This window comes from Cervus elaphus, chromosome 9, assembly GCF_910594005.1.
Source record: "Cervus elaphus chromosome 9, mCerEla1.1, whole genome shotgun sequence".
Taxonomy (NCBI): Eukaryota; Metazoa; Chordata; class Mammalia; order Artiodactyla; family Cervidae; genus Cervus; species Cervus elaphus.
Genome location: NC_057823.1, coordinates 109,531,133 through 109,547,387, shown reverse-complemented (window position 1 = coordinate 109,547,387; position 16,255 = coordinate 109,531,133). Strand labels below are relative to the sequence as shown.

Genomic DNA, 16,255 nt, shown 5'->3' with positions numbered 1-16,255 from the left:
TTTTGGCCACCTGATGCAAAGAGCTGACTTATTTGAAAAGACCCTGGTGCTGGGACAGATTGAAGGTGGGAGGAGAAGGGGATGACAGAGGATGAGATGGTGAGATGGCATCACTGACTCAATGGACAGGGGTGTGGGTCGACTCCAGGAGTTGGTGATGGACAGGGAGGCCTGGAATGCTGCAGTCCATGGGGTCGCAAAGAGTTGGACGGGACTGAGCAACTGAACTGAACCAAATTTACTCTCAAATTTTTTCTATTTACTCTCAAATATTTTCTATTCCTAACACTAAGCCCTATGCATATGACACATATCCTTATCCATCCTATTATCAAGTACTTTTCCACAAGCATAACAAATGTGTCTGACTAGAGTTACTTTGAGAGAGTAAATAATAGAGATTTAAATCCTCTTCTATCTAGAATGATAGGAATTGAACATACCCCTAAGAATCCAAAGTTCTTTGTGCTACCAAATTACACCACATTCTATGAGTAAGGTCAGCTAATTAAACTATTGGGCCTGTACCCCAAAAATGTTCATTTATACCCTTTCTGTACTAATAAGTCCCATCATCTTTATCATTATCTTATCAACTATGTTCTCAGGATCTATTGTCATTATAATTATCTCCATTGATTACTTATCTGATTTGGCTTTGAAATAAATATATTTGGCATGATCCCCATCATAATAAATAATTCAACCCAGGAACAACAGAAGCATCAACTAAATGCTTGACACAATCCACCACATCAATATTTCTCATGAGAACTGTCATTATTTATTATTCTCAGGCCAATGGACTGCCACAAAACTATTTAATCAAACAGCATCCATATTAATAACAATAGCCTTATGAATAAAACTGGAAATATCTGCATTTCACATTGGAGTACCAGAAGGTATACAAGACATTTTACTAACATCTGGCTTCATCCTATGAGCATGACAAAAACTTGCACCCATGTCTGTGCTATACCAAACTTCACCATCAATTAATTTAATAGTGTACTGTGTGCTGGGCTTAGTTGCTCAGCCGTGTCTGACTCTTTTTGACCCCACGGACTGTATCCCACCAGGCTCTTCTGCTATGGGCATTCTCCATATTCTGTTATGGGCTTTTCATACCTGCATTAAATACACAGATGGCTCATCAGTGCCACTTCTAATTTAGGGTTAAAAATCCTCCAAGTTTTTTCTAACGTCCTTATTCCATGCATTGTGTTTAAATCTTTGACCACACGGTGTTTATCTTGTGTCTCATCAGAATGTAGCTAATTACACCGTTTCCCTTGAATAATGCACTACTCACCACATAAGAAATCTTGCCAAAACTGGATTTCATAAGGTAGGGCACAGGTGGGCCTAGGATACACTCCGGGAGCCCAGTTACAGTCTGGTGGAGCCGATATACCAGTTGAGGGCACTGGAAAGAAACATTCAGCCTGAGGACAACCCGCCCACTTGAGGATCCAGGCCTAAGCGAACATGCCTGAAAACAAGAGAAACCAGACAAGATGCGCCTGCGCAAGGGAGGCTTGACAGACACGCCCACAGAGCAGCCAATCCCCGAGTGGTGGGGCGGGGCCTCCATCGCGCTCCCCACCCTCCGGCCGCCTATTGGCCAGACTGCCTCAGTCACAACGCCGATTGGTCGCTTGTGCCTGACAGGGTACAGGCAGGCTGCTGGCCCTTCACTTCACCTCAGCGCGGAAGGACGGGACGTCGCTGAACCTCTAGCTCTCCTGGGGACAGGGTGGGCAGCGCGGCAGGACAGCGGGGAGGCTGACGGGAACGCGCCCTGCGCAGCCCTCATAAACCCTTAGCCTGATGGCTTCAAATTCCAGGGTGGGAGGCCCGAAATCCTGTCAACTTTGAGTAACCTGAGTCCTAATCTGAAGGGGGCTTGGTTTCGCCAGCTTCAGGGATTACAAGTCCCTTCACCCACAGAAACACCGAATCCCCTAGTGCTGCGACCCTCAAATACCTAGATTAACCCCAGTTCCCCTCAGCCTGAGGCACCCTAAAAATAGCACCCACAGAGAGACCAAATTTCCTCAACCTCGGAGACCCTGAATCCCTCCGCCTGCGAGCTCTTAAAACTCTTCCTCCTCAAGACCCTAACTGTCCTGCCTGTCGGAGACCTAAAGTCCCTTAATAAGAAACCCCCGATTTCCTCAGCCTCACAGATCCCAAGTTTTCTCACCCTGCACATTCAACGTCAGAAAAAAAGATCCCCAGTCCCCTCTGTCTGAGGAGCCCAGTTACTTCAGCCACTGGGACCCAGATCTCCTCAGGCCGAGCGTCTCGTCCCTTAGACATAGAACCTACGTTATGCCCAGATTTTTCTGAGTGTCCAGGAGGAGACCTCAAAACCCTTCTTGGAGAAACATTCCTTCTACTTCACTGGAACAGAGCCCTGATTTCAGCCTGACCCCAGTCCAGGAGTTAGGGGTTTCTGGGTCTCCTCAAGGATCCCTCCATCACCCACAGACACATCCATCCCAGTGCCTTCCCTCAGAGGGGCTGAATTGTAGGGGAACCAAAGAAACCAAATCTAGTTCACATTAGGCTGATCTGTCATATCTAGTCAGGATCCGTCCATCCCACCAATACCCTCACCCTAACTTTCCCTTCACCTTCCTGCCCTGGACACTCCACCCAAGGCAGACAGACCAGGCTCTGGACACTGGTCTGGGCTATCTCAGCACCTTCTTCTTCCACAGGCACCTTGGCCTTGAGCACTCCAATGGCCATGAGGCCAAACATGTCTCCAGAGGAGAGCACTGAGGGAGATGCCGGGAGAACAGAGTGGAAGCCTACGGTGAGAGGTGGAGGCGGCAAAGCTGGGCTCTAAGCCAGCTCTATAGGAAGGGCATGGCGCTGGTCCCTGAAGCACCACAGACTGGTTGCCCAGTCAACTGAGTGAACTCCCCCTGTGACTGTACACAGGTTGGGAATGCCTGATCCTGTCTGAGATGGGGGGGTGGAGTGGGACAAAACAGGACACTAGCTTCGTCAACTGCTCTGTGTCCAGGGAGAGTTAGGAAAATGCTCAGTGTTTGTTCAATTAGGCAGGACACAGTCGGGAAGGAAAGCCTTCATCCCTGTCTCACACAGACCATCCAGTAGCTTCAGGCTACTCCCTGCACAAAAGGTGGAGGAGAAGGCCCAGCTCTAAGGTCTGACTTAGATTAGTAAATCACTGATGGAATCTATTATTTTCCTTAGGCCAAAGATGCTTTCAAAGACATCTCTGTATACTTCTCCAAGGAACAATGGGAAGAGATAGGAGAATGGGAAAAAATCCGATATAGGAATGTGAAAAGAAACTACGAAGCGCTGATTGCTATAGGTAACAGGAAGTGCTGGGTGCCTGTGAGCTTGGGAAACATGAAACAGGTCTTCACCCTCAGTGTTCACTTGGCCCGCTCTTAGGTGGCTTCATCTGCTCACAGTTCCCTTTTGTGTAGAGACTAACCTGGAGGAAATGTTTACAGTTTTGTACCAAAGGGAGGTTGACCTTGAGGTGCAGAGCTCACCTCTTGCCTTGTTCTAGATTCCCTCAGCCCATCCCACTGATTCCCTGACTTTGTGACACTTCCCATTGCTTCTATGCTTTGTTTCTCCTTCTTAGAACAAATGTTTTGCTTCTTTCCAGGTTTCAAAGCCACTCGACTGGATTTCATGCATCACCACAGGCAGGTCATCAAACCCCAGGTAGATGACACTGAGGATTCTGATGAAGAATGGACACCAAGGCAGCAAGGTGAGAGGCCAGGAGGATTTGGAGGTGTCTTCCTGAAACCAGCCTGGGCTTAGGTCTCACTACATCTCAGCCATTAGCAAGGAAAACATAATTTTCAGCATTCTGAAGTGGTTGTGGCTGAATATTTACATAAGTCTGAATGAAGCTGAATGTATAGGTTTTCCAGTGTAATTCTCAAAAGTTTTATGGTTACAATTTATCATTCTTTTTACAAAGAATTATTTTTGCTAAACATTCTTAGTGAAAGGCAGTTAAAGAAACCTTAGAAATTAATTCATGAAACAGATTTAATACTAATCTCATTGGTTATTGGATTAAATCCCTTCGATGAGGAAATGATTATCATATTATGTCAAGATTATTTATGTATGTATATAAAACAAAACCCATGATCTTCTTACCCTGAGGTTAAACTAATTCTATATTTTGATTCTGGGAAAGGGTTGGAGAGAACTATTTTTCTCCATGATCTTTCCCACATTTCACTGACCAGAGATGGCATCAGGTAAATAAAATGAAGTACACTTATTATAAAATAGAAGTGAGCAGCTCACTTCCTCTTCTGCTGCTCAAACAGTTTAGAAGAGTTAATCTGCCTAGAATGCAGAAAACAATTTAGATAGTTCTATGATTCTCCATCTATGGATTTCTGTTCTCCCAGATTTTTAAAAATTATTTATTTAGTTTTGGGTGCACTGGGTCTTCATTGCTGTCCATGGGCTTTCTCTGGTTGCGGTGAGTGTCTTCTCGTTGCAGAGCATGTGCAGGCTCTGGAGCTTGTGACACACAGGCTTAGCTGCCCCGCAGAAAGTGGAATCTTCCTGGACCAGCCATCAAACCTGTGTCCTCTGCATTGGCAGGCAGATTATCATCCACTGTGCACAGGGAAGTCCCTCTGTTCCCTGAGGTTGTGAAAACTAGGGAAAGGGACATGAAAACCAATCATTTGTTTTGTCTGCAAAGGTTTTGACATAAGGAGAGATTCTTCATAGGGAATACATATGCCTCGGTTCACCATATGCCTGCACGTCTTTATTTACCTTTTTAACAATTTCTGAGTGTATGGCACACTGTTGCTAACTATGTACACGTTAGTGTTAGTGGCCACAGTGTTAATCGCTCAGTCATGTCTGATTCTGCGTACCCGTAGACTGTAGCCCACCAGGCTCCTCTGTCCATGGGATTCTCTAGGCAAGAATCCTGGAGTGGATTGCCATCTCCTGCTCCAGGTGATCTTCCCAACCCAGGGATTGAGCCTGCATCTGTTGCATCTCCTGCATTGCAGCTGGATATTTTACCACTGAGCCACCGGGGATATATATACACATTGCTGTACCACAAATCTGTAGAAATGTTACATCTTGCGTGACTGAAGCCCTAACCCACTCAGTGACAATTCTCCAATCCTTCCTCCTCACAGCCTTTGGCAACCACGATTATATTTTCTGTTCCAATGGATTTGATTAATTTAGATACCTCATAGAAGTGGAATCAGGCAATATTTGTCTTTTTTGATTGGTTCATTTCACTTAGTATAATATCATCAAGGCCCATCCATGATATAGCATATGACAGAATTCTTTTTTAAGGCTTCAAAACATTCCGTTGTGTGCATGTGAATATAATAGCTATAACATATTTCTTATATAAAAATCTTTATTTTTATCCACCAATGAACATTTAGATGCTTACACATCTTGCCCATTGGGAATAATGCAGAAATGACCATACATGTGCCCACTATTTAGTCAATATCTTGCTTTCAAATTTTTATGGAAATACACTCTTGAGTGGGATTGCTAGATCATACAGCAATTCTAACTTTTTGTGGAAACTCCATACTGTTTCTAGAAAGCTTGCAACATTTTACATTGCCAACAATAGTGTGTAAGGGTTCCAATTTATCCATATCCTTACCAAAGTTGCTATTGTCTTCTTATACACATTGCCCATTACAGAAGGTTTCAATTTGTATTTCCCTATTGATTAGTAATATTGAGCATCTTTTCATATGTTTGTTGGCCATTTGTGTATTTTCTCTGGAGAAATGTCTATTCAATTCCTTCTCTCACTGTTAGTCAGCTCAGACTGCCATAACAAAGCAGACTGCATTCCTTAAACCACAGAAATTTGTTTTCTTACAAGGGTGGAGCATGGAAATTTGATATCAAGATGCCATCATGGTCAATCAGGTTCTCTTCCTGGCTGATACGTAGCCTTCATACTGGTGTATGCTTAGTAATCCCTTATCACATGCATATTTTACAAATATTTTCTACCATCCTATAGGTGGCCTTTTCAACTCTGTTCAGTGTCCTTTGCTGCACAGAGGTTTTAAGATTAATCTCATTTGTCTATTTTTACTTTGTTACTCATATTGTGCACTTGGTACCATATCTAAGAAATCATTGCTGATTCAATGTCCTGAACTCTTCACCCTTGTTGTCTTCTAAGAGTCTTATCAAGTCTTGCATTTAGGTCTTCAATCCATTCTGAATTGATTTTTCTTCAAGATGTAAGATGTTCATTATTTTGCAATTGGTTATTTTGTTTCCCCATCACCATTCATTACAGGGATTAAAGTTTCCCCATTATCTTGACACCCTAGATGAAGATCATTAGACCATGTATCCAAGAGTTTATTTCTGCCTGTCTACTCTGTTCCATTGATTGACATATCTGTCTTTATGCCAGGCAGCTTCCTCAGTGGCTCAGCAGGTGAAGAATCTGCCTTCAGTGCAGGAGACACAGGAGATGCGGGTTCACTCCATGGGTTAAGAAGATCCCCTGGAGAAGGAAATGGCAACCCTGTCCAGTATTCTTGCTTGAGAAATCCCCTGGACAGAGGAGCCTGGTGGGCTACAGTCCAAAAGGTCACAAAAAGTCAAGAAGACTGAGTGACTAAGCATACATTTTTTGCCAAATCTACACTCTTTTGGTTCCTGTACCTTTGTAGTATGTTCGGAAATCAGAGGCCTCCAGCTTTGCTGTTCTTTCTAAGATTACTTTGCCTATTTGTGGTGCTCTGAGATTCCGTGTTAACTGTTGGATGGATTTTCTATATCTGAAAAAAATGCCATTGGGATTTTAATAGGAATTGCATTGAATCTTTAAATTGCTTTGGGTAGTATGAACAGCTTAAAAATATTAAGCCTCCAAATCCATAAACATGAGACACCTATCTATTTATGTCGGATTCCTTTCAGCAATATTTTGTAGTTTTCAACATATAAGTCTCTCATCTCCTTAAGTTTATATCTAATTACTTCATTCTTTTCAATGCTATTATAAATAAGATTATTTGTCCAGTGGCTAAGACTCTACACTCCTAATGCAGAGAACTTGGTTTCAGTCCCTATTCAGGGAACTAGATCCCACATGCCATAACAAAGACCTGTCACAAACAAATAAATAAAAAGAAATATTTTTATTTTAATTTAGCTCTTGAATATAGCTTTAAAAAAATAAGAAATAAATAGGATTGCTTTCTTATTTTCCTTTGTGGAATGGTCATTCTTCATGCACGGAAAGATATTTGAATGTTGATTTTGTACCATGCAATGTTCTGTGCAAGTTTTTGGTGTGTGTGGATTTAAAGATTTTTCAGCACATAAAACCATGACCCTGTGAAGAGACATAATTTTACTTCTTTCTTTCCAAAGGGAAGCCTTTTGTTTCCATTTCTAACCTAAAGCCCTGGCTATGACTTCTAATATTATGGTGAACAGAAATGTTGATAACGGGCATCCTTGCCTTTTTTTCTTGATCTTTTTTACTGATGACTATGATGTTAGAGGTAGACTTTCAATATATGACCTTTATTATATTGCAGTCACTTCCTCCTATTTCTACAGTGTTGAGCACTTTTGTCATGAAAGACTAGGAAATTTATGAGATACTTTATGAACATCAGATGAGGAACAGATGAAGTTTCATATTTTTTTTTTTATTTTTAAGATAATTATGTAATGCTCCCAGTGGAACCATGGGAACTGATGATACAGAAATCATCTTCCATTCCTCCTTTGGTAATCACTGTCTTTGTCACTCTCTGGCTTAGAATTATGTCTCCTTAGATAGAATACCCAGAGTTTGGAAACATTTACCAATCAAAACACTGATTCTCATCATTCTTCAGGTAAACCTTCTTCAATTGCCTCCAGAGTGGAGCACAGTAAACACAAGAAGGTGAGTATTTCCCAAATCCTGTTGCCAAAATATCCTCCTCATGGATCCAGTCACAGGTGAGAACAGGAGAAAACACAGAGATCCTGGAGACGGCTGCCTTCCTGCCCTGAATCTTTAGCACACTGTCTGATATCATCACCATCTTTATAGTTAGTAAGAACAACAGTAGTGGGCGGTTCTGTTGTTACATTACTTTCATAATATTTCAGACTTTAAGTATTATATGTGAATAAACTTACTTAAACCTTAAATCAGTCCCACAGTACCAATAAGTAGGTATATAGCTATCACCATTATAGATCCCAAAAATGAGGTAAAAAACATTTGATTGTATGCCTGAGATCACAGTATCACTGGTAGTGCAATCTAAACCAGTGCACATTCTCTAAACCCCTTACAAACTGATTAAAACTTCCATAGTTCTATGAAGCTTATTCATACATTTTTATATCATTCATCTGAGAGATGTTTTCAACCTCAGTTCTTTTGTGCTGTGCTAGGGAGGGATATGCTAAGACATCTGACTAAGGGAAGCTTAAGGACATGCTGGGCAGTTTGTACAGTGGACAGTCCAAGATGAAGAAGCTTAAAGACATGCTGGGCAGTTTGTAGAGTGGACAGTCCAAGATGAAGAAGGAGACAGGATCCCTACCTCAGAGCCTCCCACTCCAATAAGAGGAAGCAACTCGCAACCCTGAGAAGCCTCAGGTTTGTGACTGAAAAGCAACAAATAAGAAAATAACAGAAGGACTTCACATAGATTACCTGCTTTTGAGTAGAAACTCATCATCTGGGCGTCATTTCAAATGCTCCTTCTTGCAGGAGGAGTAACAGCTTCCCCTCTGAGCTCTAATAGCAACTCTCCTGTTTGGAATCATGTGTTTAGCCTGCCCCTGTGTTGTGAGCTTTGAGAGACTAGCCCACACCCATTCATTCTCAGAAGTCCAGGCCCAGCTCAAAGCCCCTGAGAGTCCCCTGAATGTTTTGTGAATGAGTGACTCCACATTTAAGCATTCATCTAGGAGTAGAAAGGTCAAAGAATGCTGAAGATAGTATCTGTGAGCTAGACTTCAAATATAGATGCAGTTTAGGGAATAAATTGATACCAGGGATGTACGCTCATGTTCTTACTGTATTAAATAGCTCACACAACAATTTGTTGAAGGTTATTAAATTTCATGTCCACTATAATATTAAGAATTAGCCTGAATACCGATTCATGGATCAGGAAACTGAGGAGAATCAGCTAGTCATACAGCCTTGTTCAAGGAGAACTGATGAGACCAGCTACTTTAATTCCAAACATTGTCTCTAGGATATGGCAACTGGCAATTTTCATCTCATTTTCTTTATTGTCTAAATGTGTTTCTGCTGATCGTCTTTTCTCCTCTTAATCTCACTGCTTTGTCACCTTATTTTCCAGATGTGTTTTGTCCCCTCTGTAATTTTCCATACTTCCTTGTTCATCAAAGGGCCAGTAATTAATACAACCCCCACAGAACTCTATACGAGCACTTACCCTCTTCTTTCCCTGACCTCCAGCTATTCTCCCTGCCTTGCTCTCATTTTTATGCAGAAAGTTGAAGGGGAAGAACCTTAAGATATGAATTCTAGTTTTGATTCACTATCCACCTAGGTCCTTTTGTTACATTCCAGTGTTCAGGCCTCCCCCCCCCCCGCCCCCAAATCAGGTATTTCTAAGAATTGTCAAAGTATTAACTAAAACATGCATGTGAAAACACTTCATAAAGTCCTAAAGAACTAAAGAAATGCCTGTTGTCTTTTACTCACATGGAAGAGAATGTCCAGGGCACCATTAAGTAAGGAATCTAGTTTGAAGGAGTAGCAAAATTGCTGAAAACAAGTGGCTCCAAGCAGGCTCAGAAACCAGTGCCCCATCACAGAAAAGCAAGGACCCCTGGACAGCACCCCAGACAAAAAGTCGGTAAGAGAAATTTGGGGAGTTCCTCTAATTACTTCCTCTAATCCCTGTAGAAAAGCTAGTAAGTGTGACCTAGGTGTGTGGCATGGACTTTGGGTAGGCGGGGGTTTAACCTGGATGGATCTGAGTCATGATGTTAGCACTGGGGCCTTGGGAAAATCTTATACATTTTCTGAGTTCCTGATTGCTATGTGTAAAGTGAAGATAAGGATACATAACTCATACAGTGCTTGAAAGCCTTACATTAAATGCAAAACTCTGACACCTACAAGTAGTTCAATAAAACCAACTGTGCTGATGGGAACCCAGCTTTGTTAGTGTTTATGCCCAGACCTCTGCTCAGTGCCTTACGTGTCATGTGCCCTTAACATGTATTTTCTGAGTAGATGTGTCGATGAACTATTTCCTAAGTAAGAAGGTTCGGAAGTTAAACCTACTAACGGGAAGTGCAGGAAGCTATCACTGAACTGGGCATCTGTGGTCAGTGGAGCCTCAGTCTCCTGAACCCGTAGTTAAAGGGACAAGAAGCAAAGTATAGAGAAGGGACTTCTTGGTGGTGAAGTGATTAAGACTCCATGCTTCCACTGCAGGAGGTGTGGGTTCCATTCCTAGTCAGGGAACTAAGATCCCACAAGCCATGCAGCGTGGAGAAGAAATAAATAATGTATCATTAAAAAGTAAAATTACAAAAGTAAAAGTTTGAAAAATACATGTAAGAAAGTTTTAACAAAGTGTATAGATGGACAGGTAGGAGATCTCACACTTTCCAATAAAACAGGGACTAATTCCCCAGACCCCACCGGCCTTGCTTAGCTTCTGTTTTCCATCTTAGAACTCAGAAGAAAAGAGACTGGAGTGAAGAGGTACAGTTTACGAGAAAGAAAGGGCCACATATACCAAGAGGTCAGTGAGCCCCAGGATGATGACTACCTCTGTGAGTGACCCTGGTGGCCCACTCACGGAGAAGGGGCTATGAGGCCTTGGTCCACTAACCTCACCTCACCATTTGGTCCCCCGTCCATCCCCTTCCTCTATGACTTGGGGAGCAGCATCGAGGCCAAATGCCATGAATGCCCCAATTCCTTCTGAAGGTCGTTATGACCAGCAACATCACTATACCTCCTCTCATCCCTGTTCTTACCTCCAGATTGTGAGGAGTGTCAGAACTTCTTCATCGACAGCTGTGCTGCCCATGGGCCCCCAACCTTTGTAAAGGACTGTGCAGTGGAAAAGGGGCATGCCAACCGCTCAGCCCTCACGCTGCCCCCTGGGTTGAGTATCAGACTGTCGGGCATCCCTGGTGCTGCGCTTGGAGTGTGGAACAAGGCGTCCGATCTGCCGCTGGGCCTGCACTTTGGCCCCTACGAGGGCCAGATCACAGACGATGATGAGTCCGCCAAGAGTGGATACGCCTGGCTGGTGAGAAGCACCCGTTTCCCTGTCCTCTGGGCTCTAATCACTTGTACGTGGTGGGGGGTACTTCATGTCTACATGTGAGGATGCAGATGGTGATAACATGGTCGGGAATGACACAGTCAGCCCTGTGTACTGTGTGCCCTGGGTGTGAACAGAAGACTTCCATCTAAAGGTCAGAGGAGAGGTGGGCCCACAGTCTACAGACACTCAGGACCTCTATCTAAAGGTCAGAGGAGAGGTGGGAACACAGTATACACACACTCAGGACCTCTATCTAAAGGTCAGAGGAGAGGTGGGACCACAGTGTACAGACACTCAGGACCTCTATCTAAAGGTCAGAGGAGAGGTTGGAACACAGTGTAGAGATACACAGAAGTGACTCCTCCCTTGTGGAGCCCTTGCCTTCAATGAGCCAAGGAATCAGACTTGGAATGATGAGTAAGGGGCTAACCGTGTGGTTCGACTGGCAGGTGAATCCATGCAGGCTGAAAAGCACCAATGACTACAGAGGGAAATAGCTCTTATATTGCTTCTACCAAAAAACAAATAAAAGAAAGAGGAAAGCTTGTAACTCTTTCTCTGACTCTCAGATCACCAAAGGGAGGAACTGCTATGAGTATGTGGATGGAAAGGACACGTCTTGGGCCAACTGGATGAGGTGAGTGCAGTGAGGCTGCAGTGTGTAGACATTGAGACTCCCTCCATCCCACGCGCCTTTCCTTCTCAACCCGGCTCCCTCAACAGCTTTCACATCTTCCTTCCTCTTTTCCTTCCATATCATGCTCTTTCATTTCAAAAGACACTAGAAAGAAGGAAATAAAAATATGGCATGTGCCGTCAAGATACAAGTCTATATGCTGAACAAAACTGGTGGACTTGAAAACAACTTGAGGAGTCTAGATTCACCAGGGACACTTTAACTCACTTAAAGGACACTTACCACGCACTTTATGTTTCAGTTTAGACAGTGAACTTCGTTACTGAAGCAGATCACACAACCCATGTCTGTCCTTTTGGAGAACATACTGCAAACAGACATTAGCAAGTTGATTTTAGGAAGAGTAACCTTATTTTTTTCTCTTTGAGTAACTGCACCGTGCCAGGAAAACCTAATATAGGAGACCTTGACTCTATGTGGGCAACAACCTCTTCAGGCTTGGTTCCAGTGAGAAGTGGGCCCTGAGGCCTCAGAAGGAATGGGGGGCAGGATGGCCCTAGGCGGGGCCATTTTCTGAGGGCCTCCCTTTCATCAGGGCAGGCAGACAGTGAACAAACTATTATTGTTCCGTGTCTCAAGCTATATCAGAGCTCTCTCTAAGTTTCTGTGGGAGGGGATGGGCAAGCAAATAGGACCCTGGATACACGTGGGGAGATGGGAGAAAGCCTCGGGAGAGAAGGCAGGCTGGGGTGACTGCTGAGGGCTGCGTGTTAGCCAAGGAGCACCAAGTCCTGTGGATGGAAGAGAACTTAATTCAGAGTTTAGAGGAGCTGGATGTCACCAGCCTCTAGGACAGTCCAGGTGGAGATGAGTCTGGAACTGGGCTCTAGGAAAATGGCTAATTAGGTAAGGAGAGAAAAGCATGGGAATTCACATGGCCTGGTTGCAGGTGTGAACAGAAGGTCCACATGAGGGGCGGCCTCAGAGGCGGAAGGCAAGGAGCTGGGCATGGTCGGAGAGTGGAGGGCACTCATCACCTGAGGTTTCTTTCCCCTTCCCGGCCTCGCCCCCAGGTATGTGAACTGTGCCCGGGACGACGAGGAGCAGAACCTGGTGGCCTTCCAGTATCACGGGCAGATCTTCTACCGAACCTGCCAGGTGGTCAGGCCGGGCTGTGAGCTGCTGGTCTGGTACGGGGACGAGTATGGTCAGGACCTTGGCATCACGCGGGACAGCCGGGGGAAGAGTGAGCTCGCGACCGGGAGAGGTGAGTGTCAGCCCTCTTCCAGCACCGACCCCATCCTGGGAGCCTCCGTGGTCCGATTTCGAAGCAGAGTACCATCTAGTCCAAAGTCAGTTGAGTTGCAATAAAAATGCCTCAGAATTTGATTCTTTTCATATGATTGTTAGGAAAAATTTTTATATTAAAAATGCTAGTTCTAATTTTTAATATTTCATGCAAAAAAATGTGTCACATCACCTTCTGCTGAAAGGCTGAGAAGCAAAAAGCAACATTTCTAGCACCTACCAGCACTCTGCCCTTTACCTGTTTCTTCCTCAATTCCTCCCATTTCTATGCGACACATGTACAGTGATGTGCATTCAGTTACTGTTCCAGTTTGTTGTCATGTGAGTTCATACTCTGTGCCAGACAGGGCTCCACGCACCGAAACAGAGAGAACAACTGTCCTGGGTCAGCAGGGGCTTCATACCAGACAGGGGCTGGTGCTCTGAGGAAAACCAGCCCAGGGAACGTGCCTCGGGTCAGCGTGAGCAGAGGGTGGAGTGTGGTGCATGATGGTGCGGCAGGGTCTCTGCAGAGATAACACCTGCGAGAAAGGATCCCAGGCAGGGGAGCAGCCAGTGCTGAAGCCCCAGGGCCGGGAAGAGAGGCCATGCCAGGGGTCTCGGGAGGAAGCACAGAGGGCGAGGAAGGAGGCTGAATGTGACACGGAAGCCTCAGGGCCTGTGTCCACGTTCAGGAACCAGGGGTCCTCCTGGGTGACACAGAACAACCGCACGGCTTCTGCTGCAAGCGGCATGTTCTCTGTGCTAAGACGATGCTTTGGTTCATTTTGGGGACGAGACATCAGCGGGGAGCCCCCTCAGAGGTCAGTTCATTGCCAGACATGAGGGGAGAGTGGGCTGGCTGAAGATGCTTTCGAGTGAGGATGTGAAGAGTCTGGCTGGAGATGTATTTTAAAATAGGGCTTCCTAGTGCACATTGAATGGACTAAGCCTGAATGTAATAAATGAGGTATGAGTACTGGTGAGGCTTGAGAAAGGATATGCCTTTATTTTATGATTGATGGGAAACTGAGGCAGGAGCAATTTATGAACCAGTTTGGGCAGCAGGGGCCAGAGACCTGTAGTCAGTGGGACCTGGGCCGCTCGGTCTCGTCCAGTCTCAAACCCACTTCCTGCAGAGATCGGCACAAAGGCTGCTCTTTGAACAAGGAGCCACAAAGTCAGGTTTACCCACACCTGCTCTAACCACCCCCTGTGCTGCCTCCCATATGCAGAGAGCTCCAGGCCAGGCGCCCCTAACTTAATAGACCCTTTCCCCTCACAGGGAGCCACTCAGGAGATTTCACCTAAGTCATCAAGTCTTATCCCTCAGTAGGGTAAATACCTGTGGCCACTGTGACGTGACTTTTCAGACACTTACACGCAGGGAAAGTCCCTGCAGATCCACCTCTCAGGAGAGATGCTGCCTCTGATGCTGCTGGAAGGTCCCTATCTTTGTGATATGTAGAAAAGACCCCTGACACCAACTTCCTGGATTTCTGTAGATGTAGAGAATAAGAGTGGAGTGGAAAAGTGGACTATAAAGACACACTCGATGGGAGACAAATCGTGCACTGTCAACCCTTAGATAATTAGTGAGGCAGGCCTGAACACGGCAAACCAGCTACCTGACCAAAAGCTTCCTCTTTCAGGAGAACCGAAGCCCAAGATCCACCCATGTGCCTCCTGCTCTCTGGCCTTCTCCAGTCAGAAATTCCTCAGCCAACACACCCAACGCAGTCACCCCTCTCAGACCCTCCTGAGACCATCTGAAAGAGACCTCCTCCAACCAGAGGATCCCTGCCAGGGCAATCAAAATCAGCGATATTCAGATCCACACAGCCCGAGCGACAAACCTGAGGGTCAGGAGGCCAAGGACAGATCCCAACCTTTGCTGAAAAGCATAAGTCTGAAGAGGATTTCAAGGGCGTCTTCCTACTCGCTAGGGGGACAAATGGGGGGATCTGGGGTGCATGAGAGAATGAAAGACGAGCCCAGCACAAGCCAGAAGCTGAATCCAGAGGACACAGACACATTGCTCACTGGGGCAGGGGTCTCAGGGATTATGAGAGTCACGTACGGAGAGTGTGGGCAAGGCTCCAAGGACAGGTCAAGTCTCACCACACACGAGAGGACACACACAGGGGAGAAGCTCTATGTTTGTGGGGAGTGTGGGCGAAGCTTCCATCGGAAGTCAGCCCTCATCAGACACCAGAGGACACACACAGGGGAGAAGCCCTATGTTTGTGGGGAGTGTGGGCGAAACTTCAGTGATAGGTCAGTCCTCATCACACACGAGAGGACACACACAGGGGAGAAGCCCTATGTTTGCAGGGAGTGTGGGCGAAACTTCAATGATAGATCAGTCCTCATCACACATGAGAGGACACACACAGGGGAGAAGCCCTATGTTTGTGGGGAGTGTGGGCGAAGCTTCCGGGATAAGTCAACTCTCATCACCCACCAGAGGACACACACAGGGGAGAAGCCCTATGTTTGCGGGGAGTGTGGAAGAAGCTTCAGTCGGAAGTCCGTCCTCATCACCCACCAGAGGACACACACAGGGGAGAAGCCCCATGTTTGCAGGGAGTGTGGGCGAAGCTTCAGTGATAAGTCAACTCTCATCACCCACCAGAGGACACACACAGGGGAGAAGCCCTATGTTTGCGGGGAGTGTGGGCGAAGCTTCAGTCGGAAGTCCGTCCTCATCAGACACCAGAGGACACACACAGGGGAGTAGCCCTATGTTTGCAGGGAGTGTGAGTGAGTCATGACCAACAAACCACACCTTAGCCACAGAAGAATTACTGCAGCCACCACATGCCTCAGCTCTAAGGGGGCCTCAGAGGAGGCCTGTGACCTGTTGCTGTCCCCAGGAGTATGAGGAGAGACTTCCCATGTGGCCCAGTTGCCAAGACTCCAACGCAGAGACCCACGTTCAATACCTGATTGGAGAACTAGCTCCCACGGGCTGCAACTAAGACACAGCACA

At 45.5% G+C, this 16,255-nt stretch overlaps 1 pseudogene; it reads left to right on the top strand.

Moving 5' to 3' along the window:
• The first annotated feature begins 2,758 nt into the window (after positions 1-2,758).
• Positions 2,759-16,030, top strand: LOC122700697 (annotated as a pseudogene).
• Positions 16,031-16,255: the final 225 nt, after the last annotated feature.